The 27,129-nt window shown below is 37.0% G+C and overlaps 1 protein-coding gene across 18 annotated transcripts in view; it reads left to right on the top strand.

The window, feature by feature from the left end:
• MAPK10 (mitogen-activated protein kinase 10) overlaps positions 1 to 27,129 on the top strand; it is a 719,417-nt gene that overhangs the window by 513,508 nt on the left and 178,780 nt on the right. The window contains exon 2 of one of the 18 annotated variants that reach the window (XM_037830197.1): positions 4,451 to 4,572. The exons of 16 other annotated variants lie outside the window; for them this stretch is intronic. The gene's annotated coding sequence lies outside the window, so the exon portion shown is untranslated. Of the gene's footprint in view, positions 1 to 4,450; positions 4,606 to 27,129 lie in introns of all 18 variants that reach the window. One more of the 18 variants, XM_037830198.1, reaches the window with a different exon arrangement.

Genomic DNA, 27,129 nt, shown 5'->3' with positions numbered 1-27,129 from the left:
ATGAATATGTTAAATCCACAATTATATCTCCAACTTAAGCCTCTTCCTGAAACCAGACTCATCTATCCAGATGTTTGTTCCAGATGCCTTAACAGGGAAATCAAACTGTACGTATCCCTAACCAATCCTTTAATCTTTACTCCAAAATTACACTTCCCATTGTCTGCTTCAGTTCAGTAAATTCTAACTCCATCCTTCCAGTTGCTTGGAACAACATCCTTGGAATCATCTTTTGGGCCACACCTCACATTCAGTCTGTCAGCAAATTCTCTTGGCTCTATATTCAAATATATCTCGGTTGCTTCCATCTTTTGGCAATTGTGAATAATGCCGCTGTGAACATTGGTGTGAAAATATTTGTTTGGGTCCCTGCTTTCAATTTTTAATTCTTTTGGGTATATACCTAGAAGAGGCATTTTTGGGTCCATGGTAGCTCTATACTTAGCTTTCTGAAGAACCTCTAAACTGTCTTCCAGTGGCTGCCCCTTTTACATTGCCACCAGTAATGAATGAGTGTTTCTATTTCTTTGCGTCCTCTCCAACACTGTTACTTTCTGCTCTTTTAATAGCAGCCATTCTAATGGGTGTGAATTGGTACCTCATTGTGGTTTTTTTTGCATTTCCCTGATAACTAATGATGATGAGCCTCTTTTCTTGTGCTTTCTGGCCTTTTGTATATCTTCTTTGGAGAGATGTCTATTCAAGTCTTCTGCTCATTTTCTAATTGGATAGTTTGTCTTTTTGTTGTTAAGTTGAAGGACTTCTTTATATATTCTGGATATTAAACTTTTATCAGATATGTAGTTTCCAAATATTTTCTCCCATTGTGTAGGTTGCCATTTTACTTACATACATTGGAATATTATTAAGCCATAAAAAGAATAAAGTCCTGATACATGTGACAACATGGATGAACCTTGAAGACATCATATTGAGTGAAATAACTCAGAGACAAAAGGACAAATGTTGTATAATATCACTATTTGAAATAATTAGAATAAGCAAATTTATAGCATCAGAATCTAGAATACAGATTACCAGAGGATGGGGTGGGATAGGAGTTGGGAAGTTAAGGCTTAAAATGTACAGAGTTCCTATTTGGAATGATGGAAATGTTTTGGTAATGGGTGGTGGTGATGGTAGTACAACACTGTGAATGTAATTAAGAGTGCTGCAATATATATCTGAAGTTGATTAAAAGGGGAAATGTTAGATTGTGTTTATGTTAACAGAATAAAACATTTTAAAAAATCCGTGCACCTACACTACACAAGCAGTGAACCCTAAGTTAAACCATGGACTATATATAGTCAATAGTACAATTATAAAATTGTACTGTCATAAGTTGTAACAAACATTCCACACCAATGCAAGGTGTTACTTATGGGGAGGTATATGGGAATCCTGTATTTTATGCATGATAGATCTGTAAACCTACAACTTCTCTAATAAAGAAAAAAATATATATCTGGAATCTCACCATTGCTCTCCATCCTCTCCACTACCATCATGATCCAGGCCAGCATTAGCTCTTGCTTGAATTACTGTAATAGCTTCTCCCTTTGCCCACTCCCAAATGGTTTATTCTCAGAACATCAGCAAGAGTGATCTTAGAGATCTTTGAAATACATAGGTCAGATCATGTTGCTCATTGGCTAAAAGCAAAACAAAATGGGAAAACCTTTCAATGGCTTCTAATTTCACTTTTTAAGGTAAAAAACAAAATCCTTATAAAGGGCTATTCGACCTTTACCATTGAGTTTCCTATAGACATCTCCCCTGGAATGCTCTTTCTCTACTACCCACTTCATTCCTTTGTGGCCACCAGAAATGTTATTCTTAAGGGAGCCTTTCCTGACTTCCTATTTAAAACCATCCCTTCCAATGTAGACCTGCTACTTTTCTTCTCCACCATTCTTTTTTTCTCCATAACACTTAACAGCATCTGACATACTGTATATTTTACTAGCATGTTGTTTCTTCCTCTACTACAATGTATTTTGCACTTGGGCAGATTTTTTTCATTGGTATGCTGGAACCAGCCCACACAGGTTCACAAGAATTGAGGTTATTTACGTCTCTCACCTTGAAGTTCAGTGTCGTTAGATTGGTAGCTTGAGATCTGTTATGAGAGGAGTGTTTACATTACAGAAATGAGCAAAAGCTATAATTTAGGGATCCTCCTCTCTCCCAAGCCTATTCTTGAACATTTCACTGCACACCATTCAAATTTTTGCTTTGTTCACTGCTATACCTCAACACTAATAATAGTGCTGTACTAATGTCCCAAATAAGTGCAGCACTAATATCTGAAATATTTGCTTAATGGATGAATGAATGAGATGTGTTTGGTTTGTCATCATTTGGAACTGTGGTTGTGTTCTAGTGGAAAATGAGCTGGCCTGAATTTCTGGGTTGAATACTGTGGCCCAATTACTTGAAAGCTGTATGAGTGTGAGTTATTACCTTATTCTTCATACTCCTAGCCATTTACTATGGACATTAACACTTGAAAAATAAAGAAACAACTAAATTAATGTTTTATATACTTCAAGATTAAATTTGAGCTTCAAAAATTAAGTGAAAAAAAATCACAAAACTTCACCTTTTTTTTTTTTTAAATCCAAAAAGAATATGTGGAGGTTGAAGTTTTTTTCAAATCAGCTTCCAACATTTGCATGCAGATGCAGAATGACTATTTCTAGTGAGAGTTCTTTTAAAACAGAGGAATAAAGAAGTGAAGCATGAAGTTTCTTAATGACTCTGGATTTTCTTGCTTACTATGAGCTTTTGGTACTTAGAAAATATACATGCATATTCTATAACTTTAAAAAAAAAAAATCTAAAAATGCCCTAGCAAGCAGAATATTCCCAGTTGTGACTTAAGAGCTTTTTGTTTACTTTCCACATAGAATTTTTATTTGGTAATAACATTAATTTTTTTCTTTCCTGCAGCTCTGTGCTATTAAAGCTCTAGCAATGTAAAGGAAACCATATTTGTTTTTAGAGGCAGAATTATCTAGTGGGGTTTACTTTCCAACCATGTTCCTAGGACCCTTGTCATTCCATGGGACATCATGTGTGTCTTTGATATGCTGCGATGTTTAATCTGACCACAAGCAGTGGTTGGCTGCTCCCAACTTCTTGCATCAAAGGCAATACTAAAAGAGACCTTAAGTAACTTGTCAACAATTAATTGGTGACCAAGTATGTCCACAATCCAGGTTGCTTAACTCTTACACTGTGAATTTTTCAGTATTTCATATTTCCAATTTTCCCTTGTCAGTAAAAAATAACATAAAATATAGAAAATAAAATTTCCTGGATGGTATCTATCAAAAAAAATTTACATTATCTATATAACAGTCTTAACCTTAGTTCTTAACTGAATTATTTGAAGAAGATTGTATTCACTGAATTTTTCAGGTATTCTTATTGATTTTGCTTTTTAAAAACTCAACCAAGCACCATTTGCAAGATAATATAAGCAAGAGATTTCCTGTTATATTCCAGGGAGACATTTTTCTTTGTAATATTGGACAATACAAGAATAATCTTTAGTTTGTACTGTTATGGATCCTTTACAAAAATATATACCTACAGGGAATTGAAAGTGCTTTACAAAAACTTTTGATCCTCCTGAGAAATAGGTAAGCCTTCTTAACCTATTTCAATTGAACTAAGAAGTACAGAGCTGTTATAGTTCACTCTATGAATAAAATGATCTCTGAAAAGTGTTGTTTTTGGAACTCTCCTGAAAAGATGAGTTAGGGCTTTACTAGGAATATACACATAGAGAGATAATGTGTGTTGGAAACCCCATACACAAATGTGTCTACAGCATTTATCCCACCCTGATGTGTGTTACCATTAGCTATACAGATATGTGTCTCCCCAGTCAATGTTGATTGCCTTGAGGGGAGGATGAGGACATCCTCATCCTTGAATCTCCACCCTACAAAATCTTTAGCCAGTAAATGTTAAATAAATGCTTTTGGAATAAAAGAGGGGGAAAAAGCTTAGTGGAAAAACACCACTTCCTGAGTAGAAATTTGGTTGCTTGTCTTTCAAGATAAGGTTCATTTCTCAATATCCTAACATCTTATAAGTGTATATTAATAGATTTAATTATACTTTGGGTATTTTTCTAATCACAAACTGGTGTTAACCTAATATTCATCTAACAGCTATTAATTTATTGTCCTCTCTAAAAGTTTACTGATACTTGAGTTGGTTATGAATCATTTTAAGAATGCCTGAGACACAGAAGGTTCAAATTAATTATCTGACAATTGAAAGTTTAAGTAGCACTAGGAATAAAAGGAACTGGACTAAGATTTTGCTTCCTTTTGGCTGTGACACAGAAACTCTGTATGCCTCCTTATATTTTCTATGCCAAAGAGATATCTATTCATTGGCTGATTGGTTCCGTCATTCATTTATTCAACAGATCTTTACCGAGTACCTACGAGATGTCCCTGTAGCTTGTGAAACTATGGATACAAGATGAATGATAGAATTACTCCCCTCAAAGAACACTCTGCCTAGTAATGGAGAATTATAAGGACAAATGTAAGACACGATGTAATAAGCATTACGATAAAGGTACGGACCGGGCACCATTGGGTGACAGAGGATGGAGTCTTAATTTTTCTCACAGGGAGAGTATGGAAGAGAAAGTGACTCTTTAGTTCTTCAAAAGGGTGTGGCAGGAGTGAGCCTTCCAGGAAAAGGGCATGGCAAGAGGAAGACATGGGCAAATGAGGAGACAGGACTCTGTGATGAGGTGTTAATAGTTTGGTTGATCAGAACACAGAGAACACACATAGGAAAGCAAGAAGATGAGCTGATGCTATTGTGTGCTGTATAAATGGGTTTAGGGTTTATCCTGACAGCTATGCAGAACTTTGAAATAATGTTAAGCAGGAAAGTGAAATAATGAGATTTGTATTTCATTGCAGTCATTCTGACTGCATTTAGGAAATTAGAGACTGCAAATATGGAGAGCAATTAAAAAGCAGTGCCACCATCTGCCCAGGGACCCAGGGTCTGAGCAGACTTGAAGTGAGCTGCCAGGCTGGTAGGACCCTTCTGTCATCTGGGCTGCTGTCTCCTCTTTGCAGGATGAGAAGGGCTGGGCCACAGACTCGGGGCCTCTTCTCCCTCCCATCAGTTCTGCCTACATTTCCTGGTAAGCCTGGTTCCCTGAGGTACGCCACCCCCGCTTCCCCGCAGCTGGAGATCCCTGTTCCCTCTTTCTAGTGTCCTTTGTATCTGTCCCAAATTTTGACCCCACACTATGATCAATTCTTTCCTCTGTGAGTGAGACATCAGGACATGCTGCAGAAGAAGGATAGGAATTGGGGGGTGGGTGGGGGCCCCACAGGGTCCTGAGGGCCGGGCATGCCTGCACACTAAGGAGAAAGTCCTGGTGCCACTTTACAGACCTTGGAGACTGTGTCCCCAGGATCTCGCAGGAGACCCCCAGGTGCGGGAGCCTCAAAGAGGACATCTGTGTCCCAGGAGAGCCAGGACAGGGGTCAAGGGGGGTGTCTGCAAGGTCCTCAGGGGATCAGAGGGGTTGGGTGGCGGACAGGCTGGACTCCGAACCCAGGACCAGCGCTGGGGACCTGGGCCACGTGCTTGGGGCATGCTATCGAGGGTGAGGCGTGGGCCCGGAAGCCTCCGCCTGTGCCTTCCAGAACTTCTGTACTGCTGGATCTTGGTGTCGGCTCTCTTTTAGAAGTTTGGCTTCTAAAGAGCGAAACTCTGGAGTGTGCTCACCTGGACCCAAATGTCCATAGAACCCAGGCAGGAGCTTCGGAGGCGAAGACAGGCAGAGACAGGAGAAGACAGGCGAAGACAGGAGGCGAAGAGACAGGCTGGGTGCTGTCTCTTCCCAGCCTCTGGCTCCTCCGGCCCAGCCGTCCCGCGCCAGGGGCCAGCACAGCCCAGTCGGTGTCACCCCCACGGCACCGCGGGCTGGACCCTCAGGATGGCGGTCCACGCGGGCGCCAGCGCTCCCATGGCCCTCCCCGCATCCGGATTGGAGTCGTGTTCAGTGCTTTCTGATTTCCTGAGAGTTGTGCCCCTGCTTGAATGTGTTCTCTCCTAGTCAGGCTGTACGCCCCACTACCTACCTTCTCTACAGAGATCGTGCATTCTGCCCGCTTATCTGTGTGAATCCCAGCGTCTTGTGTTTATGACAGATATTTACCCTGTTCTAGTACTGTTTTTTAGTATCGTCCAGAAATTTAATTTTCCAACTAGTCAAATTTGTTGGACTTTCACTTTGTAATATCTTCACTTCCTTCGGTCCTTAAAAAGTACATTTGGGATAAATAGTCTATATTGTTTTCAACTAGTTTTTCTGTAGTTTATTTTTTCTGTGGCTTTCATATGTTTTTTTTTTTTTATGACTTCTTAATCCATACAGATTGCTGTAGTGGTTTCCCAGGTTACTTCCCACTTGCTTCCATGGCGTTTATTACAGAATGCTTGTCGATGTCTATTTTCTCATATAATAAATATCTATTTCTGGAAAAAAAAAGAAAAAGAAAAAGAAGGAGTGCCGCATGTGGTCCAGGCAACAAATAGTAAGAATCTGAACTCAGATAGTAGGAAGGAAAGGAGAGATTTAGGAGACATTTAGGAGGATAGAATCCTCCCCTGTCTGATTGGAGAGAATAAGTAGGGAGCAGCCTAGGATTATGGCCATTTTTGAATTCTTAATATTTTTTGACATAGCGCTTTATAAGACATGATAGTCAAGATTGGGCATGTTCAATTTTTTCTAGTTAAAGCAGTAGTTTTCTTAATAGATATAAAATATTATGAGTTATCTTAGCTAGTTAATTAAATTTTATTTTAGCACTCAAACGTGTGGATAATAAAAGCACCGCATGAGTATATGTAATAATTTTCCCAGCCACATATAATGGCTGTTCTAAATAAATGCAAACTTATTTGTTATCAAAATTACTAGCCACTTCTAGTAATTATTATTATTATTTTCGATACAATTTTTTCCTCTTTCAATCTTGAGAAATTCCAGAATCATTTGTATGTTTTATGGGCTGCATTAGCTTTTCAGAGCTTTTTACACACCTGGAAATTAGCAAAGGGAACTCATCAAAAGAGATGTCCTGGAATGCCCGTGGAATGGTTTTATTTTAAGTGATATGTTCAGATTGCTAGTATCTAGGACATTTAAACAATATGATAAATTAGAATGCAGAGTTTTTATGGATTTAAAAAGTAGCTCTTTTGCTTTTAGGGCATCTTGAATTCAAAGTAACTTGATTTGCTCAGCTTATTTCATTTGATGGGTCAATGATATTTCTTTTTCAAAGGCTTTAGAAATACACTTCATTGGATGGCCACCTAGATGTACTAAAAACTTTTATACCAAACTTGAAAAATAGAGCATCAAAGGAAAAGGTGTTTTGATAGGGCAAGGCAAGGGTAAAACTTGTATAATCCAACAGGGAAACTAGAAATCTTTTCTGATGATCTGTGAAGTAAATGGAATCTTTTTTTTTTTTTTTTTTTAATTTTAAGTCTTTGCAGGGATTGTCTGCCACCTCAAAAAAACTCAGTTTAGACTTCTGATGATATAAATGTGATATAGGAGATCAATACATTGATCCTGGATACATGTGAAGGTATTGGTGTGTTGTAAATGAATGGCTGTGGTTTTGAGATATAGACCTAATAACTCTTTTCTTTACTATTTTAGTTTTTCTTGTACTAGAGAAAGAGATATGTTTATGTTAGCTTCTCCTTGTAATGAGTTTCCTTTCCTGTGTATTACTTAAGAAAGCCTGACTCTGACTTCCTTCCAAATCTGCTTTTATATGGAGTAGTTAATTTCACATTCATTCCCTAAAATCTCTGTTTATGCTTTTATTTACATTGACTGTCTGAGATAAGTTATCAAGTAAAGACAGAGTAAACATTATCTTAAAACATGTCACATCTGGAATCATGAAATAAATCACTGAGGTTTCTATACTATCATGATAATAACCATCCTACTTATGTTTATGGATGGATGTTTCATCATGCTCAACAATAGTTTTTTTTCTAGATGGCCATAGGTGAAGATGGCTATAGCAAATTCCACAGGAATTTTAGTGTTAAATTCTTGTTTTATACCCTGGATAGTTTTTAAATAAAGATTTATTAAGCAGTTATTTCAGTTAATGAATAGACTCAGTTATGCTACTCAAGATTAATAGAAAATGTGAAGGTTCTAAGTTTCATTTATGTAATACCTGTGTGTTGATTCATTGTATGTACTTGGTTTGCTTGAACCACAGAAAGGTCAAACTTTGACTTCTTGTTGAATGGGCTTACTCTTAATTAAATGTAGCTTAACACTGAAAGTTTAATTATGGTTGAGGTCTTAGACTAATTAAAGTTATTGCTTACAGCTTGCAAAATAGTTGCGCTGAAAAATCCCAGAATTATATGGAGTTTTCAGCACATGGTTAATCTTCAATCATGCTTTATGAGAGAAGCAACAACATGTGGATTCCATGTTATGATCCTAAGTAATCAATTATTTCTTTAAAGCACTATTTGAATTCTATTATTCTGATACATGGCTTTGGAAATATATAGTAAGTGATAATTTTTGGTTTTCTAGACAGGTGTTATTTGAAATTGGAGTGCTTGATAAGCACAGGCTGCATTTTTTGGTAAGTTAAGAAAAAGAATGCCCACTTCAGTTCTTAGTTCTAAACCTAGTTCCAACCTGGAATGTGTTAATCAGCTGTTCTTTTGCTCATCTTCTCTAAAAAATGAGCATTTATTTGGTTATATACATGAATATTTATTTGGTTATATACATCTCTAACTTATTCCAAAAAACTATAAAAAGTCCATATTCAAAGAGATGAAAATAAAGATCTGGGAGCATGTGGAACTTGTAATTGTGAGGGAATGATAATAATATAAATTATATTTATATGAATAATATAAATTTTATAGGGGTTAGGAAAAATGTTATTTTGTGAATGAAAACAGATCTTTAGTGCTACAGATTGTTAAATGTAGCATTTGATAAACTTTAATTATCCTTTTTAAAAATACAAAGACTTATTTTAGAGATACATTTTCAAATAGTGTTTTCAATGTTTTCATTAGCCGTATGAGTACAGATGCCAGAGAAGTCCAGATAACTCACTTCAAACATTTTAATTCCTAAATGACTTTTACTTTCCTTATGTTGAAACAGTTTTTTACCCTGACCCTGAGAAAGGGTTTTTTTTTTTTTTTTTTTTTTTTCCATTAAGTATTACTCATTAACCTGGGTATTTTTACCCTGTCTTGATTACATAATATCACTTATTTCCTATTTTATAATTTTATTATTATAAAAAATTGGGACTCTAAATATCAAAAGGTATAAAATTCAGTGTGATTAGTTTAGTAGGTTAGGTCATTGTGATAATGCAACCAACATTCCAAGTTTGATCCTCTAAGGGACAATTTTAATTTAAGCTCCATAAGGGCAGGAGCTTTGTATCTTCAGAGCCTAGAATAGTGCTTGGCACATTGCAAGATCACAATAAACAATGCTGAATGGGAAACATATTGTAGTAATAGATAGTTCCCAAATCTTGGTGACTTCAGAGACAGAAGTTCTTTCCTGTTCATACAAAGTCCAGTACAGGTTAGTGCACTTCTCCATTTGGTGATTCAGGAATTTAGCCTTTGCTATCTTGTAATATGCCAAGTAAGACACTAGAGTAGGAAAAGAGATGAATGGTTGGAGACCCAGCAGTTTTTTTATTTTTAATTTTTAATTTGAAGTAATTTCAAATCTATAGGAAAGATGCAAAAATAATACAGAAACAATACAGAAAACACTCCAATATACCCCCTACCAGATACCCAGATTTACCAACATTTAACATTTTGCCACATTTGTTATATCATTCTATCATCTATTTATCTGTCTCTCTATCTGTCTATCTATCTACGTATTTTCTAAACATTTGAGAATTGGCTACATACATCATGCTTCTTTACTATTTAGTACTCTCATGTGTATTTCCTAAGAACAAGGATATTCACTTATGTAATCATATTAAGTAAAATTATCAAGTTTAAGAAATTTAACACTGCTATAAAACCTATAGTCTATAATTCCAATTTTGAGGCACAGCAGTTTTTAACTGCCTTCGTATTTAGGTGACAACCACTATTTCTGCTTGCAGTCCATTGGCCAGAATTGGTCACGTGGCTTTGATACAACTGCAATGAAGGTTGGGAAATATAGTGGACCACCTGAATATTTAATGGGCACTTCTTGTATAACAAATGAAAATATGGAAAAAAATAGTTTGTTATGTGACCATTCTGAACCCATTGTTTACATGTTGATTATTTCTATAATACCTCTTTTTTCAACATTGTTTATAGTGAAATATACCATATATACAGAAAGTGATAACTTTCAAAGTATAATTTAACAAGTAGTTATAGAGAAAATTTCAAAGTATGGTATGGGTTACAGTTCCACAATTTCAGTTATTTCCTTCTAGCTGTTCTAATACACTAGAGACTAAAAAGAAATATCTATATCTATATGATTCATTAGTCATATTACTTTGTTAAATCCTAACTTCTCTGTTACCTCTTTTCCCTCATATTTGATCATTCTCTCAATCTTCGAGGATATCTGGGTAATGACCATTACATTACCCTCTGGAAGGGCTGCACCATTCTGCTACCCTACCGACATTGAATAGTTATACCTCTTTCTCCACATTTTCATTAGCACTTAAATCTTTCTGTTTGTTTATATATTTATTTATTTTTAGTCAGCAAATTTTGTTGAGATAGATTCACATAGCATATATTGTATCCAAAATAAACAATGCCTCACAGTATCCTCACTTAGTTGTATAGTCATTGTCACTCTTGATTTTAGACAATTTTCATTTCCCCAAAGAGAAAAATAACAGATAGACACCCTCACAGTAAAGTGAAAACCCACAATACCCCATATCTCTTGATTTTGAGGAGTTTCTATTTATCTATTTTTTCTTTTGTTGCTTTGCTTTGGGTGTAAGATCCAAGATGCTACCTCCTATTATTAGGTTTCCCTATATTTTCTTCTAGGAGTTTTATGGTGCTGGCTCTTATATTGAGGTCTTTGATACACTTTGAGTGAATTTTTGTATAGGGTGTAAGGTAGGAGTCCTCTTTCATTCCTTTGGCTATGGATATCCAGTTCCCCAGATCCCATTTGTTAAAGAGACTGTTCTGTCCCAGTTCAGTGGATTTGGGGGCCTTGTTAAAAATCAATTGACCATAGATCTAGGGGTCTATTTCCAAACTCACAATTCAATTCCATTGATCAATATATCTATCTTTGTGCCAACACCATGCTGTTTTGACCACTGTGGCTTTATAGTAAGCTTTGAAGTCAGGAAGTATAAGTCATCCCACTTCATTCTTCTTTTAAAGGATATTTTTGGCAATTTGAGGACCCTTTCCCTTCCAAATGAATTTGACACCTAGCTTTTCCAAGTCTTCAAAGTAGGTTGTTGGAATTTTGATTGGTATTGCTTTGAATCTGTAGATCAGTTTAGGTAGAATTGACATCTTAACTTCATTTAGCTTTCCTATCCATGAACACGGACCATCTTTCAACCTATTTCGGTCTTCTTTGATTTCTTTTAGTGAAGTTTTGTAGTTTCCTGTGTAGAGATCCTTTACATCCTTGGTTACATTTATTCCTAGATACTTGATTCTTTTAGTTATTATTGTGAATGGGATCTTTCTTCATTGTCTCCTCAGTTCGGTCATTACTAGTGTATAGGAACATTACTGATTTTTGTGCATTAATTTTGTATCCTGCCACTTTGCTGAATTTGTGTATTAGCTCAAGTAGCTTTGTCATAGATTTCTCAGGATTTTCCAAATATAGGATCATATCATTCACAAATAATGAAAGTTTTACTGCTTACTTTCTGATTTGGATGCCTTTTATTTCTTTTTCTTGCTTAGTTGCTCTAACTAGAACTTCTAGTACAATGTTGAATAATAGTAGTAACACTGGGAATCCTTGTCTCATTCCCAATCTTACAGGGAAGGCTTTCAGTCTCTTACCATTGAGTATAATGCTGGCTATAGGTTTTCCATATATGCCCTTTATCATATTGAGGAAGTTACTTTTGATTCCTGTCTTTTGAAATGTTTTTATCAGAAAACAATGTTGAATTTTGTCTATTGCTTTTTCAGTGTCAATGGAGATGGTCAAGTGATTTTTTCCCTTTAGATTTGTTAATGTTTTGTATTACATCAATTGATTTTCTTATGTTGAACCACCCTTGCAGGCCTGGAATGAATCCCACTTGGTCATGGTGTATAATTCTTTTAATCTGCCTTTGGATTTGATTTCCAAGTATTTTGTTGAGAATTTTTGTATCTATATTCATTAGGGAGATTGGCTTGTGGTTTTCCTTTCTTGTAGTATCTATATCTTGTTTTGATATTAGAGAGATGTGAGCTTCATAAACTGAGTTAGGTAGTGTTCCTTTTTCTTCAATATTTTGAAGAGTTTGAGAAGTAATGGTGTAAGTTCTTTTTGGAATGTTTGGGAAAATTCCCCTGTGAAGCCATCTGGCCCTGAGCCTTTCTTTGTAGGTAGATTTTTGATGACTGATCAACTCTCTTTACTTGTGATTGGTTTGTTGAGGTCTTCTGTTTCTTCTGAAGTCAGTATAGGTTGTCATGTGTTTCCAGTTAATTGTCCATTTCTTCTAAGTTGTCTAGTTTGATGGTATATAGTTGTTCATACTATCCTCTTATGACTTTTTATTTCTTCAGGATCCATGGTTGTTCTAGTATGCTAATGCTGCCAGAATACAAAACACCAGAGATGGATTGGCTTTTATAAAAGGGCGTTTATTTGGTTGCACAGTTACAGTCTTAAGGCCATAAAGCGTCCAAGGTAACACATCAGCAATCAGGTACCTTCAATGGAGGATGGGCAATGGTGTCCGGAAAACCTTTGTTAGCTGGAAAGGCACATGGCCGGTGTCTGCTCCGAAGTTCTGGTTTCAAAATGGCTTTCTCCCAGGATGTTCCTCTCTAGGCTGCAGTTCCTCAAAAATGTCATTTTTAGTTGCACTTGGGGTATTTGTCCTCTCTTAGCTTCTCCGGAGCAAGAGTCTGCTTTCAGCAGCTGTCTTCAAATTGTCTCTCATCTGCAGCTCCTGTGCTTTCTTCAAAGTGTCCCTCTTGGCTGTAGCAGCTTGCTCCTTCTGTCTGATCTTATATAGCACTCCAGTAATTTAATTCAGACCCACCCTGAATGGGCAGGCCAGCACCTCCATGGAAATTATACAATCAGAGTCATCATCCACAGTTGGGTGGGGCGCATCTCCATGGAAACACTCAAAGAATTAAAATCTAATTAACACTGATAGGTCTGTCCACACAAGATTATATCAAAGATAATGGCATTTGGTGGACACAACACATCCAAACTGTCACAATGGTGATGATTCCCCCCCCCATTTCTGATCTTGTTAATTTGTGTCTTCTTTCTTTTTGACTTGTCAGTCTTGCTGAGGATTTGTCAATCTTGTTGATCTTCTCAAAGAACCAACTTTTGATTTTATTTATTCTCTCTATCATTTTTTCTCCAGTTCATCTATTTCTGTTTCAATCCTTGTTGTTTCTTTTCCTAAACTTGGTTGAGGATTAGTGTGTTGTTCACTCTCTAGTTTCTTTAGTTGTTCAGTTAGGTCTTTGATTTTAGCTCTTTCTTCCTTTTTAATGTTTGTATTTAGAGCTATAAATATCCCTCTCAGCACTGCCTTCACTGTATCCCATATGTTTTGATATGTTGTATTACTGTTTTCATTCATCTCCAGATATTTACTGATTTCTCTTGCAATTTCTTCTTTGACCCACTGATTAAAAGTGTGCTGTTTAATCTCCATGTACAGTTATTTGTGAAAGGTCTGGTTGTTCGGTGGTTATTGATTTCCAGCTTCATTCTACTATGCTTGAAGAAAGTGCTTTGAATAATTTCAGTCTTTTTAAATTTAATGAGACCTGTTTTGTACGCCAGCATAAGATTTATCCTGGGGAATATTGCATGAATACTATAGAAGAATGTATATCCTTATGTTTTGGGATGCATAAATTTACATGTCTGTTAGGTCTAATTCATTTATCATATTGTTTAGATTCTCTATTTCCTTCTTGATCCTCTGTCTGGTTGTTCTATCTATAGAAGTGAGTGGTGTATTGAAGTCACCCACTATTATTCTAGAAATGTCTATTGCTCCCTTCAGTTTGCCAATGCTTGCCTTATATACTTTGGAGCTCCTTGACTGGGTGCATAAACATTTATGGTTGTTATTTCTTCTTGGTGAATTTTACTTTTTATTAATATATAGTGACCTGCCTTAAATCTTATGACATTTTTGCATTTAAAGTCTATTTTGTCTGATATTTATATAGCTACCACTAATTTCTTTTTGGTTATGGCTTGTGTGAAATATTTTTTTCCATCCCTTCGCTTTCAATCTATTTGTGTCCTTGAATCTAAGATGAATCTCTTGTAAAACAGTGTATTGATAGCTCATACTTTTTAATTCATTCTGCCAATCTGTATCTTTTAATTGGGGAGTTTAATCCATTCACATTCAAAGTTGTTACTGTAAAGGCAGTCTTGAATCAACCATCTTATCCTTTGGTTTCTATGTGTCAGATCTATTCTTTCCCTCTCTCTTCTTATTCTTTAAATTCTTCACTAATACTCTTCAATTCTGTGCCCTTCTTCAGACCTCTCTCTTCTGTCTTTTTTTTTAAGCAGACAAAAGTCCTTTTAGTATTTCTTGCAGCTTGGGTCTCTTGTTAACAAATTCTGTCAGCATTTGTTTGTGAACATTTAAACTCTCCCTCATTTTTGAAGGACAGCTTTGCTGGATAAAAAATTCTTGGCTGGCAATTTTTATCTTTCAATATCTTAAATATGTCATACCACTGCCTTTTGCCTCCTTGGTACCTGTTGAGTAGTCAGCACTTAGTCATATGTGGTTTCCCTCGTATGTGGTGAATCACTTTTCTCTTGCTGCTTTCAGGACTTTCTCGTTCTCTTTGGCATTTGACAGTCTGATTAGTAAGTGTCTTGAAGTGGGTCTATTTGGATTTATTCTATTTGAAGTTCATTTCACTTCTTTGATTTGCATATTTATGTCTTTTTTAAGGGTTAGAAAGTTTTCCCCAATTATCTCCTGAAGTACTTTTCCTAGCCCTTTACTCTTCTTCTCTCATTCTGGAACACCCATTGTCCCGGTTTGCTAATGCTGCCATTTTGCAAAACACCAGAAATATAAAGGGGGTTTATTTGGTTACAAAGTTAGTCTTAAGACCATAATAGTGTCCAAGCTAAGGCACCAACAATAGGGTACCTTTGCTAAAGGATGGCTAATGACATCTGGAAAACCTCTGTTAGCTGGGAAGGCACGTGGCTGGCATCTGCTTGCTCCCAGGTTGTGTTTCAAAATGGCATTCTCCAAAATGTCAGCTTTCAATGGCTGTCCTCAAAATGTCTGTCTCAGCTGCAGCAGCAATCTCCTTCTGTCTGAGCTCTTATATAGGGCTCTAGTAAACTAATCAAGGCCCATGCTGAATGGGTGGAGCCACACCTCCATGGAAATATCTAATCAGAGTTATCACCTACAGTTGGGTGGGTCACATCTCCATGGAGATGACTTAAATCCCAATGATTCAACTTAATCAACCTTATTGTATCTTGCCCCCACAAGATTGCATCAAAGAACATGGCTTGTTATGGGGGAATAATATATCCAACTGATAGACCAATGATTCTTGTATTTGTGTGCTTCATACTGTCAATTTTTCCCTGAGATCCAATTCAATTTATCCACCTTTCCACCATTTGTTCTTTTGTGCATTCGCATTCAATTGCTCTATCATCTGATTCACTTATCCTTTCTTCTGCCTCTTCAAATCTGCTGTTGTGTGTCTCTAGTTTATTTTTAATTTGATCTACAATATCTTTTATTTTCAAAAGATCTGCACATTTTCTATTTACTCTTTCAAATTCTTCTTTATGCTCTTCTAGTGTCCTCTTGACATTCTTTTTGTCTTTAACCAACCCATTGAAGTAGTTTTGCTGATTTATGTGTACTTCTTTTGTTAGTTGTTCCACATTTTGTGTCTCCCCTGGCTTTTTATTTAGTTCATTTGGCTTGGCAATATCTTATTGGATCTTTGTTGTGCTTTGTGATTTTCTTGAAGAGTAACACTTCAAGAAACAGTAGGGAATGTGGGTTCTTGACAGAAACAAAATCTAATCCTAAATGTTATTAAGTATTGCTGTCTCAGATCTCTCCCTTCAAAACTCATATAAATAGTTTGAATCAGATTTAAAATGTATTGAACACATGTTTTCTTTTCCACCATACAAAGATAATAGCAGTCATAGTTCATCGCCTGTTTTTTCTGTAAACAATCTCAGAGTAGCACCAAGAAAAGGCAGTCCAATCTTCAGGTTATAACTATGTAGAATGAAGAGCTCAATACATTTGTGCCAAAATCTTAATCACCATTTTTTGGCGGGGATATTCTGAAGTTTCCAAACTGACATACTATAAGAATATACCACAGATCTTCCAGCTTGTTTAGAGCAGGAGGGGGTAAATTTTACAGCTAATTCATCTTGGCTCTCCCATTGAGATATGGTGTACAAGATCAATTTTGTTTCCATAGCACCTTCAATAGTGTCTGGCACACAGTGAGTGTTCGATAAATATTTGTTTAACAAATGAATGGAATCAGTCCTTGTAAATTTCATGGCAGTCTGAAAATCCAGCTTCCTATCATCAGTACAAGATTATCTATATCAACCTTGAATTGTTTAATATTTAATTAAGTTAAACTCTAGGTTGAGACATTGGCAAATGAAAGAAATTGTGCAAAAGGATATGTTGATTCACTTCCTTTGATTTTCTAAGCTTTATTCCTGTAACTCATAAGAAAACCTCACAACAGTTCTGAATAATTTTTGCTAAGTTATTATATGGTCTAGTATAAAAAAGAGCACATGCTTTGGAGCTGGACAAATTTAAATCATTTCAATTGTTATCATTAATTAATAGATCTAAGACATGAACCAACTAATTAAAAGCCTTGTATGCTGCTTTCCTTATTTGGTAGGGCTGTTGTAAGTATTAAATATAAAGTGTCTAACAGTACACCTATAGTAGGTTAATAATAAACACTGGTTCACCTTTCCTTTCCCCCTTTGCTTTATTGAGAGCTGAGGTCATATAAATCATATAAAACATATTTCTGTGTCTTTGGTTAAAAAATATTAACATACTATCTGTTTGGTCCCAGGTTTATTATACAAAGAATTATTCAATATATTCTTCATGAAGTTAAGTGCTAGAGATAATTTATCTTTCCTATGAACTGCTATAATTTATGAGATTGATGAACAGAACTTGCCATGCACTGTGATTTTGTTGTTGTCATTGTTTTTTGTTTCCATTGGCATTCCAGAAGCAAGACACTGACTTTTGTACTCAAGGCAGTAGATATTCTTAACTTAAGTCATCTGGTAAAACTGTCATTTCCCAACATGCTTTATTTGACATTTGTTCTTAACAATGATTTAATGGTTTTATTGTTCCTATGTATTTCCTGGTGAGCTGCATAAATCCTTTTTGGAACCATACAGGATATAAATAATTAATAAAGGAAAGAATAAAAGGACTTCCTCAAGGTTTTCCAGATGTTAAGTGCAGAACTGATCCAAGTTCAGTGCTATATATTTTTTTAATTTTTATTTTGAAATAAATTTAAAATTACGGTAACAGTTGCAAAAATAATACAAACCCCATACACAGAACTCCAACATACCCCACCCCTCCTCCACTGATACCATGATCTACCAACTTTAATATTTTGTCACTTTGCCATTTCATTCTTTACCTCCCTACCTCCCTCCCTCCCTCCCTGTCTATCATCCATCACCTATTGCTCTGTCTCCTGAACATACGAGAGAAAGTTGCATACATCCTTGAACAAATAATATAATTCACATATACATTTCCTATGAACAAGAATATTCATTTATGTAATCACATTAAGTGTAGTTAAGAAGTTCACAAAATTTGACATTGATATAAAGCTTACGTTCTATATTTCATTTTTTCTATGTCCCAATTGTGTCCTTTTGAGTCTTTTCTCCTCTATTCTTAGATCTCATCTAGGATCATCTTTCGCATTTAATTGTCATTATCTATTTAAACTGTCTTTTTTTTCAATTGTGGAAACATACATACCGCAAAAGTTTTTCCATTCCAACCCCTCCCAAGCATTCCATTTAGTGGGATTAATCACATTCACAATGTTGCAATGCCATCACCTTCCCACCATCCATTGCTAGAAATTTCCCTTCACCCCAAACAGAAACCCTATACTGATTTATTATTAACTCCCCATTGCCCCTTCCCCTACTTCTCATAACCGGTACTCTACTTTTCATCTCTATGATCATATTCTCTGATACTTTCTTTGTGTTTACTGTGGGGCTTAAATTTAACATCTTAAGTCTATAACAATCTTGTTTTCTTTGATACGAACTTAACTTCAATAAGACATAAACTATGTTCCTATACTCCTCCATTCCCCCACCTTTATGTAGTTCTTGTCAAAAATTACATATTTTACATTGATTCCAAAACCACTGATTTATCATTACAGTTTATGTATTTTAGATCCTGGAGGAAGTAAATAGTGGAGTTATAAATCAAAAATACAGTAGTATTGGTATTTATATTTACCATGTGATCTTTACTGGAAATCTTTATTTCTTCATGTTGTTTCAGTCAATTGTTTAGTGTCCCTTCCTTTCAACCTGTACAATTCCCTTTCGCATTTCTTATAGGACTGATCTACTGGTGGTGAAGTCCCTCAGCTTTTGATTATCTGGAAATGTTTTCATCTCCCCCTCATTTTTACCCTCCAGGTGTTTGTGAATTTTCTGAGTCTCTGATGATTTGGGATGTAATGTTCTATATATGTCTGTTAAATATCTCTATATCTCTCCCTCTTTTTTTTGTTTCTCTGTCGGTAGGACTCCCTTTAGTATCTGAAGTAGGGCAGGTCTTTTATTAGCAAAATCTCTCAGCATTTGTTTGTCTGTGAAAAATTTACGCTCTCCCTCAAATTTGAAGGAGAGTTTTGCTGGATAAAGTATTCTTGGTCCGAAATTTTTCTCTCTCAGAATTTTAAATATGTCATGCCACTGCCTTTTTGCCTCCATGGTGACTGCTGAGTAGTCACTACTAAGTCTTATGTTGTTTCCTTTGTATGTGGTAAATTGCTTTTCTCTTGCTACTTTCAGAAATTGCTGCTTCTCTTTAGTATTTGACTGATCAGAATATGTGTTGGAGTGGGTGTATTTGGATTTATTCTATTTGTAGTTCACTGGACATTTATGCTTTGTGCATTTATATTGTGTAGAAGGTTTGGGAAGTTTTCCCCAACAATTTCTTTGAGTACCCTTTCTAAACCTTTACCCTTCTCTTCCCTATCTGGGACACCAATGGGTCTTATATTTGGAAGTTTTATTTTATCTATCATATCCCTGAGATCCATTTCAATTGTTTTGATTTTTTTTTTCACCATTCTTTCTTCTGTTCTTTCATTTTCCATGCTGTGGTTCTTGAGGTTACTGAGTCATTGTTCAGCTTCCTCTAGTCTTGTGCTATGAATATCCAGAATATTTTTAATTTGGTCAGTAGTCTCTCTTATTTCCATAAGATCATCTATTTTTTTTATTTACTCTTGCAATTTCTTCTTTATGCTCTTCTAGGCTCTTCTTTATGTACTTTGTATCCTGTGCCATGCTCTCATTGTTTGTCTTTACTTCTTTGATTAATTGCTCCAAGTACTGGCTCTCCTCTGATCTTTTGTTTTGGGTGTTTGGATTTGGGTTATCCATATTGTCTTGTTTTCCATATGCTTTAAAATTTTCTGTTGTTTTTGGGCTCTTGGCATTTGCTTTACTTAATAGAGTTCTTTTAGGATATGAAGTATTATTCAGACACCAATCTCTAATTTGTCAGATCTACAGCTTGGTGGCATACACTTTCTCTAATTAACCAGCAGATGGCATCCGCGAGTCACCTGTCCCCATCAAGTCAGTTCTCCCCAGCTTTGTCTTTGTGATGTGTGGGGGGCTGGTTCTTGTGGGGTCCAACTGGTGCACCAAGTTTGGGTGTGTTGTTGGTGTTGTGGGGCATGTGTCTCAGCAGTTAGGGAGGCAGGGCAGCTTTAATAATCAAACCCCCCAGGTGTTCCTGGAGATTTAAGGCTGTTGCAAGAGTCTAAACCTTCATTTCAGTCTCACCTCAGATTGTCTCTGCCGCTGACCCACAAGTCCTTGGTATTGGCGTAGGGTCCCCGGGATTTCCAGGTGGGTTCCTCTTCCCAGTCATGCCCTTCTAGGGCCTCTGCTGAAGGAAGGCTTGCTACATCACAAGTGTGCACCGTCCGTCAAGGGAAGCCCTGGGCTGCCGGGCTGTGCAGGGGTGTTCCCAGTCTGCTTTAAAGATGGCTGAATGGAGCGTGTTAATTTCCCCCTTTTCGCACAGCTCCACTTTCCCAGCTCTGCGACAATTGGCTGTGAGTGCGCAAAAAGCTATTGTCCACACCTGATATTGTGGCATGTGCACGGTGTTGCTGGAAACACTTCCCGTCACACTGGGTTTTTTGGCACAGCTCTGGGCTGTGGCTCCGGTGCTAGGCAGGAGCGTTCCCAGCCTGCTGGGAAGATGACTCCAAGGAGCTTGGTTTTTTCCCCTTTTGGCTCACCTCTGCCCTCCTTGCTCCGAGACAACTAGCAGTGGGTGTGCGGAAGGCTACCTTCCATGCCAGATATTGAGGTGTTCGCACAGCCCTTTCCTGCTGCACTTCACTGTGTGGTTCTCGCTGCCGTATCTGCAGCCGCTTTTGGGTTTTTTTAAAAAAGAACTAGTCCGCCTCCAAACACCAACCCACAGTTTTCCCACACTGCAGCATGGCTGCCAGACATTCAGCAGTCTCCCTCACTTGTTTTAGAATGCAGACTCTCAGTTTCACCAAGTGCGTGGTCCCTGTGGATTTAGCAGACCTTGTCCAGCTGGTACATTGCTGTTGTGGGTCACTTTCTGGCCTCTATCTAGTATTTTTCATGGAGGTGTTTTTTTGCCCTGTCTCTCCTAGCTGCCATTTTAGGTTCTCCCAGTGCTATATTTTTAAAGTAGAGATGACCGTTCTAAATTGTTTATTAGGTATGAATTTTAAAAACATTACTTATATTAACAGTAATGGTGGAGCAGGAGAGTATTGTGCCTTCTCCAAGCTGCATGACGAGAACCACCAATAATGTGGTGAAACTTATGGCCCTTTCCAAGGCCACAAGTCTTTTGACCTGCAGATGTCAGTCCACGTTCCTCCCTGCACTTGTGGACTGGCTTGGCGATCTTGCCAGTCTTGTGGATAACACAAGACAGTTATCCACAAAGGAAAATGGGGAGGCAGTGCTTCTGGAATATAGGTTATATGTGAGAAAAATGCAGTTAAAGCTTTAGACACCCACAGGATAAGTTCAGTATTGTGGAGGTATTTTTCTTTCTAAAAACTCCATGGCCATCGGCGAGCAACTTGACGGTGGGTTTGGAACTCATTAGACCAAAACATTTCTTATAGTATGGCACAGATGCAGTCTTTTCACAGAATAGATTATATTCAGATTTCTTCTCTGTCTTCCAAACTGCCAGTGGCAATAAAATCTTTAAATTTAGCTTTTATTTTATTTTTTAATGCATGAAGGAGAATGAGGAGGTGAGTTTGCTTTGAATTTTTGTAAAAAAAAAATTCTGCTATAGGCATATAGAAATAATTGTTATCATTTAAATATAAGTTTAATATCCAATGGCATAATGAGTTTTATTTTTAAAAAATAGTTTGATTCAATAGAACAGATTTCATCTAAACCTATGGTTATTTTGAACCACATTGCTCTCTGAAAGTTATCACCACTGTGGTGATTTATAATGGGTGGGTGTGTGTGTGTGTGTGTGTGTGTGTGTTATTAGTCTAGGTTTTCTCTAGGGAAACAGAACTAACAGGAGATATATTATGAGATTTAGTGTAGGAATTGGCTCACATGACTTCTAGGATGGGCAAGTTCAAATTTTGTAGGGCAGGTGGCAAGCTGGGAACTCTGATGAAGGTTTTTGATGAATTCCCCATGAGAAGGTGGCTGGGTGAGGTACAGGTGGAAATTCTCCCTTCTGACTGCTGAAATCATCACTTCTCCTCTTAAGGCCTTCAAATGATTGGATGAGACTTTTCTCATTGTTGAGGGCAGTCTCCTCAGTTAATTGTGTAATCAGCCATAGATGCAATTAACTTACTGATGATTTAAATCTACAAAATGTCCTCAGTAACAATCAGGCCAGTGCTTGCTTGACCAAACAACTGGACATGATAACCTAACTAAGTTGACTTATGAACTTAACCATCACAGGAGTATTTTAAATAGAATATTCCTTCTTTATAATAAACTATTAATCTACATATTAATTTCATCTCTGGAAAGAGATTCTCTATTTTGATGAACATTTATGTATACTTGTGAGTTTTATACATCCCTCCTTAAAGTTTTAGTACAAATGTAATATAAATAGATGATGGAATGCTGATTTCAATTAGCTAATTGAGAGAACATTGTTCAGGCTCTATATTGTACCTATGAGATGGAAAACACATCAAAGAGAAGTTGGCATCTGGACCTGCTAAAGAGGTGCTGATACCAAGAAGGATCATCTGTGACATTATTTTTGATATCCACATCTTTTTTTTTAAACTTGGTTTGACCTGCATTACTCCCAGGTTTTGCCTCCCTATTAGCCCTCTTTAAATGGTAACATTTCTTACATCTATTATTCTTTAAACCAGTGACTCTCAAAGGGTGGAACTCGTTAGAAATGCAAATTCTTGGGCTTTCCCTAGTCCCACCAGGTCAGAAACCATGGTAGAGCCTGGGAATCTATGTTTTAGCAAGCCCTCCCTCCCCCAGTTCTGATCCATGATAAAAGTTGAGAATCTCTGTCCCAAATTAACTGTATTCCATGCCTTCCCTACATGAATTTTTGGTTCTTCCCTTCATGGGTTCAAATCAACAGCTATCTTGTCCTGTTACCTTGACACAGGAAATACTGAAACATATAACTCCAGAAAGGTAATTTTTAGCATTCATAATATGCTTAATGACATATTTTCCTAGGCACATTTTTAAAAATTCAGTTTATTGAGATATATTCACATACTCTACAGTCATCCATGGTGTGTTATCAGTTATTCACAGTACCATCAAATAGTTGTACATTCATTACCAAAATCAATTTTTGAACATTTTCATTACTCCAAAAAATACATAAAAAATAAAAATAATAATAAAAACACAAGTAAAGGAGAATACCCAAAACATCCCATCCCCCCATCCCACCATTTAATTTTTGTTCCCATTTTTCTACTCATCTGTCCATACACTGGATAGATGGAGTATGAGCCACAAGTTTTTCACAATCACACAGTCACACTGTGTAAGCTACATAGTTATACAGTCATCTTCAAGAATCAAGGGTAATGGGTTGCAGTTCAACAGTTTCAGGTTCTTCTAGCTGTTCCAATACACTAAAAACTAAAAAGGGATATCTGTATAGCACATGAGAATACCCTCCAGAGTGACCTCTCGACTCCATTTGACATCTCTCAGCCATTGAAACTTTATTTTGTTTAATTTCTCTTCCCCCTTTTGGTCAAGAAGATTTTGTCAGTTCCATGATGCCGGGTCCAGGCTCATCCCCAAGAGTCATGTCCCACGTTGCCAGGGGAATTTACACACCTGGGAGTCATGCCCCACGTAGTGGGGAGGGCAATGAGTTTACCTGCCAAGTGGGCTTAGAGAGAGGCCACATCTGAGCAACAAAGAGGTTCTTTGGGAGAGACTCTTAAGCACAGTTATAAATAGACTTAGCTTCTCCTTTGCAGTAACAAGCGTTTTAAGTGAAAGTCCCTAGATCGAGGGCTTGCCTACTAAGTTGGTAGTCCTCAATGTTTGTGGGAATATCACTAATTCCCCAAGTGGGGAAGTCCAACATTTCCACATTTTTCCCTAGTTCCTTGGGGGGCCAGCAAATACATTTTTATTCTCTGCCCAAATTACTTTGGGATGTATCGGGATTTCACCATAATCTGTAAACCTACTGGATCTCACTTCCCATTCAAAGTTCCATATACTTATGGTGTTTGAATAAACTGACTCTATAAGTTAAATTAATTAGTGTGTTGCAGAAAATAGAGATCCTACACCAAATAAACATCTCTTCACTTGGTGTCACACAGAAGTTGAAGATTTAAAACACAGTCAGTATCATGCTTTACCCTTTGGCCTGTTTTGCCTAGGCACATTTTAGAGCTAAAAGTTTATAATTGAACCTTGTAGTCATGACAAGAAAGATTCTATGGAGTCTAAGTATAAAATATGCATTCTACTGAATATGTTCTGAGTTTTTAAATGAATTTGAATGTGTAAGCTTGGGGCACAGATGGGATTGGGGCGGGGGAAGCTCTTTAGTGGAGCACGTTTGCCATCAAATTTTTGGTTATGACAATAATTCAAGAAAATTATCTTTATGTCTTGGCTTAACTAATAATTAAAATAGCCTTTTGCCAAATATTTGAGATGCATTTAAGAAAGAATATCTTGTGTTCTCTAACTTCTAGATTTTACCTGATGGTTAATTCAAAACTAGTTATAAAGAATACCTCAAAGGAAATTGTGTGTGTGTGTGTGTGTGCATGCACTCATGCTAGCACTTATGTATGAATTCACAACACTTACAATGATCTTTTTACTCTTATTATCATAAATCATATGCCCTGGAATGGAGATAAAAGATCACTGCATAACTTTTATTTTAGAACATGTGATAGAGCACTAGGCATTTCATTTGAATAGCTTTTATTTGTCTCTTTTTAATGGGTAATTCTCTCGTTTCTAAGATCTTGCTACCAGTATAATGTGCTGTGATTGTTTTAACCATTGTACAAATATATCATCAAGTTCATCCATAATACCCCCATTATATGAAAACTCCTGTTCTGTGTGTACAGTGGTACAAATTACAGTGCACATCTCAAGAGTGTAAACAATTGCTGGGATAAAATAATTCACTCCATTACTTGTCCAACCATTGACCTGTCTGAATACAGAGACTTTGGCAATCCTTAAGTTTAGGTCAGGGAGGCTCTCCAAAATACTTGAATCTGAGGTGTGGGATAATCCTTGTCCTAACTAGGACTCTGCTTTCCAGGTTGTACATGCCATGGGCAATGGATTTTGGCAGTTCATAGAGCAACAAAGTTCATAGAGCAGTGCATAGAGGCAGTGTGTCCCCGGTGCAGATGGAGAGATATTATTTCTGCTGCATAGTGTTTTCCTTTCTAAATGTCTGAGGTACAGCTGCATGATCTGTTCCACAGCCTTCTGGTGATCTCTCCACTCTAAAGTGTAGTTTTCAAACTTTAACATGTATCAGAATTACCTAGAGGGCTTATTAAAGCCCTCTAGACCTGCCGGACCTGAACCAGAGTTCCTGATTCAATATATGTGGGGTGCAGCCTGAGCATTTGCATTTCTTAGAAGTTTCTAGGTGATTCGGATGTTCCAGGGAACCCACTTGGCACATAATGCTCTCATGCAATCTTTCTCAAAGCCAAATACTCAGATCCTCTCATCAGAATCCCCTTGGCTGTCTAATATGAAGATCCTCAGGACCTGTGTTAGTGGCCTGCATCAGCATCTCTGGGGTGTTATCAATTTCCCACGTGCTCCAGATTCACACTCACATCTAAGGACCAGTGAGAAGGGAGGTCCGAGGATATTGTTTGTCAGGGAAGACACAGATCAAGTTGCCCTTCAAACATTTACAACTTATACCTGTGTTTTGGCATACAGTAGGTGCTCTATACATGGTAGTTGAATGAATTAAGGATGATAATGAATGATGCAAGTAGGTAGTTGCTACTTCTTGTTTGCTGCTAGCATGTTCTCTTTCTTCTACTATAGAATATATCACATGTATTTTAACTATTTGCTTACTTGACTACTTCCATTTTTTTTTTTTTTTTTTTTTTTTTTTTTTTTTTTTTTTAGCATTTAAAGAGTTCTATTAATAAGTTAAACAGTCAATGGGTAGAAAGTTCCTTAAATGGAAGTGAGACTGAATCATTTCCTGAAGCCAAGGCCCCTTCCACTAAGGATAAGTAGCTATGTCCCTCCACTCCTAATGGCTCCCAGCTCTCACCGCACCCTCACAAAGTAGCTAAGGTCTTCATGACCTGCATCCACAGCTAGCCTGTGGCCAAGTGCTTTCCTTGTTGCATCTCCAATGCCAAACCCAGTATCTGGTACATAATAGGTATGTCATCAGTGTTTGTTAGATTAAACATTCATGAATGTTGAATAAAGAGTATCTCTTTATTTAGGTAAGCCTGAAAGAGAAACAGTTCTTCCATTGCTGGGTTTCTTTTGATTTACATATTGAAATGGTGGAAGAGGTGGTGGAATGAGGTATAATATGAAGACTGAAACAATAGCTAGAAAAACCACAGCCAGGTCTGAAAGAGTAGAGCAGTGCCAAGATACAGCATTAAAGGCAGGGATCTGGAACATCAAAGTGGTTGCAGATGGTTAGTATAGAAATACTGTGCACTTAGGTAAGCCATATTTCAGAAGTGAAGAGAAATGGGATTGAATCCAGGCACTGATGGCCTTTTATTTTGTTTTTGTTTGTCCTCCTCACCTTCCACCTCCTCCTCCTCTTCCTTCCTTATTTCTCTGACTAAAGAATCCCCCTCTCTCTCCTGAGACTACAGAGATTGATGGAGGACCCCTTCCAGTCCACTCATCCTAACCCTCCTCCAGCTCCTCAGCTTCCCAGACCTTCATGCAATTTGTTATAAATTCTTCCAGGAGCTGTTCTCCTGTGTACTTTTCAGGATTTT

The sequence above is a fragment of the Choloepus didactylus genome, chromosome 3 (assembly GCF_015220235.1).
Source record: "Choloepus didactylus isolate mChoDid1 chromosome 3, mChoDid1.pri, whole genome shotgun sequence".
Taxonomy (NCBI): domain Eukaryota; kingdom Metazoa; phylum Chordata; class Mammalia; order Pilosa; family Megalonychidae; genus Choloepus; species Choloepus didactylus.
The sequence above is the reverse complement of the archived record's forward strand: the minus strand, read 5'-3'. Positions and strand labels throughout refer to the sequence as shown.